General features: G+C 49.8%; 1 protein-coding gene across 1 annotated transcript in view; it reads right to left on the bottom strand.

Moving 5' to 3' along the window:
• The window catches only part of CUNH6orf62 (chromosome unknown C6orf62 homolog), a 12,394-nt gene extending 12,107 nt beyond the window's left edge, over positions 1–287 (bottom strand). The window contains exon 1 of the mRNA XM_031358046.1: positions 1–287. This exon is cut by the window's left edge and continues 1,556 nt beyond it. The gene's annotated coding sequence lies outside the window, so the exon portion shown is untranslated.
• Between the last annotated feature and the right edge of the window lie 3,762 nt (positions 288–4,049).

The following is a 4,049-nucleotide window of genomic DNA, read 5'->3' as shown; positions in this document are numbered from 1 at the left end:
GGATTCGCTTTTCCCGTTCAACAGCCCATGTTTCCCGAGTGGGGGCGGCTGGGTGGTTTCCCAAGGGGGGGCAAGAGGCCGGGATCTAGGCGGCAGGGCGGGGTCCCCGCGGAGAGGAGAGCGGGACTCGCAGGCCGACCGTCGGTGGGCCGTCTAGCCGCAGCCTGCGGGAGGAGCGGCGGCGGCGGAGGAGGAGGCGGCGGCGGCGGCGGGGGCGCTGCTCGTGGCGCGGGCGGGAGCCATGTCAAGAGAACACGACGGGCCGACGGAGCCCCTCCATGCCCGCTGCGCTGCGCTCTGTGGCCGGGCCGCGCGCGCTGCTGCCGCCACTCAGCCCCCACCTGGGCCCCATAGTCGGGCTCGGCGCCCCGGGCGGCTACGGAGGGAAGGACGCGGCGCGGGTAGGGGGAAGGACGGCGAGGAAGAGGAAAGCGCGCGGGAAGGAGAGGGAGGGGAGCCCTGCGCTACGGCCTGTCCGCGGAGGGAGCCCGGCAAAGTTGTCTCAGTTCAAGCGTCGGCTTCCCGAGGCCTACTTCGCCCAACAGTCCGGTTCAGGGAAAATAGTCCAAGAGAGCCTCGACGAACGGGGTGGAAAAAGCCGAAACGGAAGAGATCGAGCGTCCGCGGGGCCACAGCCTCGTTTCCCCCCCGCACCGGAGTGGCTTCGGAAGCAGCGGCTGCCTCGGGAACCTCCCGGGTCCGGGGCTGAGTCGCGTTTGAGGAAAAGAAACAAGAACAAACAACTTAAAATGGCAGCGACCGCTGCTGCGTCACCCGCCCCTCGGCGGCACCGCCCCGAGCGCTCTACGCCTGCGCGCACTCGGGACTCTACCATGGGTGCAAAACGGAAGGGGGAGACGGGAAAAGAAGAGTGAAGGTTTCTCTCAATCATGAAGACAGAAAACCAAAAGACCAGTAATATACGACATATAAAACTTTGTTATAGATAGGGATTAGCTTTGAAATTAAGTTCTCAACAAGCTATTTCTTTTCTTAAATGTGTTTAAGAACAAATACTCCCCTCTCCATCAATATGGAAAGTCCTAAGGCGTGGAAAGGGTCTCCCGCCACTCCCTCCGCCCCTCTGTCCAGGTCTCCAGCGTTTGCCCCACCCCGTCCTTTACGTCATAAAAGCACGCCCCCTACGCCCTCCGTGACGAAGCACGGGAGAGTGTAGCTCCACCCTGGGCTCTGCTGGGGAGCTGTAGTTGGACTTGGGGGTGGAGGCGGGGGCGGTTCTCGACCTGTGGGTCGCCACCCCCATAGGAAATCCAATGATCCTTTTTATAGGGGTTGCTTAAGACCACTGGGGGAACACATTTGTAACAGCAGCAAAACTACAGTTAAGAAGTAGCAACAGGGGCCGGTGAGACGGCTCAGCAAGTAGGCGCACTGACTGCTCTTCCGAAGGTCCTGAGTTCGGATCCCAGAGACCACATGGTGGCTCCCAGCCATCCGTAATGAGATCTGACTCCCTCTTCTGGTGTGTCTATATAATAATAAATAAATTAAAAAAAAAAAAAAAAGAAGTAGCAACAGAAATGTATGGTTGGGAGTCACCACAATATGAGGAACCGCCTTAAAGGATCTCAGCAAAGGGAAGTTGAGAATCACTGCTCCAGAGAGGCTCAAGAGCCAAAGCCCGGGAAGTGGGAGGAAAAATAGGTGTTGGAAGGGGCAGGGTGAGGAAGAAATCCGGAAGACTGAGGGATGGTTAAGGTCATTTTATTATCCCTAGAAGTCGACCGGTTGGTAACGGAGAGTTCATTTCGAGTTCCCGGACTGAAACTTGCTTGCACCTCAGCGAATCTAGTCTCAGGCCATATGGATCTATCCTCACCCCTCTTCCTGCGGTACCCCGGGAAACGGACCTCGGGCTTTAAGCGACAGCCGCCCTGTAATGCGTTGTTGCTCGGCAAGGGCAGCCAAACTCTTCGTGTGATTCCCTACCACGGTGAACAGGGATCCCTGAGGATCTCAGACCTACATCCCATTTCTTCTGGCTCTCTGTCCTCAACGGTAAAGGGGACACTGGAACGTTTACGGCTGAATCACGCAGTCCTTGACCCCAAAGAGCGTTCATGTGGTTTCTGAGAGCTCTGGTGTGATAGAAACGAAGTTATGTAATTAATCAGCGAAGGTCGATACTCCACATGGAGCAAAGCCTGTGTGCTCTATTTCTGACTACTCGGTTGAAACTTTTAAAAGTCCAGTCTCCTAAATAGCTGCTTTTCACTTCGTAAAATCAAAATGTACTAGCTATAATCACCCTTTATCCATAAGCCAAAGAAATTACTAGGACCCATTTTTCAATGTAAGTTGTCCAGAACCAAGGTTGGCATTCCTGATCGTTCCAAATTATTTCCAACATTAAAATGAGTCGGCCACAGTGGTTGTAATCCAAGCACTCAGGAGGCTGAAGCAGGTTTGTTGTGACTTCGAAGTCGTTCTCCTTCACAAGTTCAAGGTCAACTTGGAATACCATAGAAATCCTGTCTCCCCTCCACCACCACCACCTCCACAAAATAAATAAATAAATAGACAAATAAATAAATAAATAAAGCCAGTGTGGTGACACAGGCTTGTAATTCCAGAATTGGCGAGGCTGACACAGGGTGATCGCTGTTCAAGGTCAGTCTAGTGTATATAACATGTTCCAGGCAAGCCAGGACTATACAGTAGGATCCTATTTTAAAAAAACAAAAGAGTGACTGGGAGATGACCAGTGGGTAAAGGCACATGCTGCCAAACCCTACTTAAATCAGATCCCAGGACCTACAAGTGTGTCATGAGCACACACACTACTACATACAATAAATATAATTTTAAATTAAAGTATATATGTAATAATGTTTGCAGTACTCATTTGGTGATTTTTTTTTTCCCACTTTGGTTTTTTGAAACAGGGTTTCTCTGTGTAGCCCTGGCTGTCCTGGAATTCACTCTGTAGACCAGGCTGGACCTGAACTCAGAAATCTGCCTGCCTTTACCTCCCAAGTGCTGGGATTAAAGGCATGAGCCACCACTGCCGGGCTCATTTGGTGACTTATCCCACAATCATATGATTGAAAAGCTCACATGGGTAAAACAAATTTCAGAGTTAATGGTAATAGCAAGAATATGTGTGTAGATGATCATTTTCAAGGCCTTTATAAAAAGGAGCACACTGTAATGGTATTTGGGATTTTTTCAGGGTAGAGTAAGCATCACATTCTTACCACAAGAAGGACCCAGTACTGTTTATTAGTCAATCCCCTTCCCGGCCCCAGGAAGCCACCAGTTTATATTGTTTAAGTTTGCCCTTTTTAGAACTTTATGTAAGTGAAATGCAGTATATGATGTCTTGTGATTAGTTTCTTAAGACTTAAAAAAACTTTCTAAGAATATGACCAACTATATCATTCTCTGGAGCTGGAATTATAGGCAGCTGTCAGCCCCCAGACATGGGTCCTTTATAAAAACAGAACAAACCCAAGCCAGGCAGTGGTGGTACACACCTTTAATCCCAGCACTTGGGAGGTAGAGGCAGGCGGATTTCTGAGTTTGAGGCCAGCCTGGTCTACAGAGTGAGTTCCAGGACAGCCAGGGATATACAGAGAAACCCTGTCTCGAAAAACCAGAAAAAAACCTTCCTCAGAGCCACCTCTTCAGCCCCCTGGACATGTTTTGTAAGGTTTATTCGTAATTTACCAATACTTAATTTCCTTTTGCTTATGAATAATATAATATTCCATCTTAAGGCAGGTATTCTATTTTAGCCTGCCCTTCAGCTGTTAAACATAAACATTGTTCCTGCCCTAAAAGTTTTATCTACGCATGGTGCTTCAAATTCTCATGGTGTCTTAGAGTTTTACGGCTATGAACCAACACGATGACCATGGCAAGTCTTAATAAGAACAACATTTAAACCAGGCAGTGGTGGCACATTCCTTTAATCCCAGCACTTGGGAGGCAGAGGTAGTTGGATTTCTGAGTTTGAGGCCAGCCTGCTCTACAGAGTGAGGTCCAGGACAGCCATGGCTATACAGAGAAACCCTGTCTCAAAAAAA

The sequence above is a fragment of the Mastomys coucha genome, unplaced genomic scaffold, assembly GCF_008632895.1.
Source record: "Mastomys coucha isolate ucsf_1 unplaced genomic scaffold, UCSF_Mcou_1 pScaffold7, whole genome shotgun sequence".
Classification (NCBI taxonomy): domain Eukaryota; kingdom Metazoa; phylum Chordata; class Mammalia; order Rodentia; family Muridae; genus Mastomys; species Mastomys coucha.
Note: the sequence above shows the minus strand (reverse complement) of the source record. Positions and strands in the feature narration are given on the sequence as shown.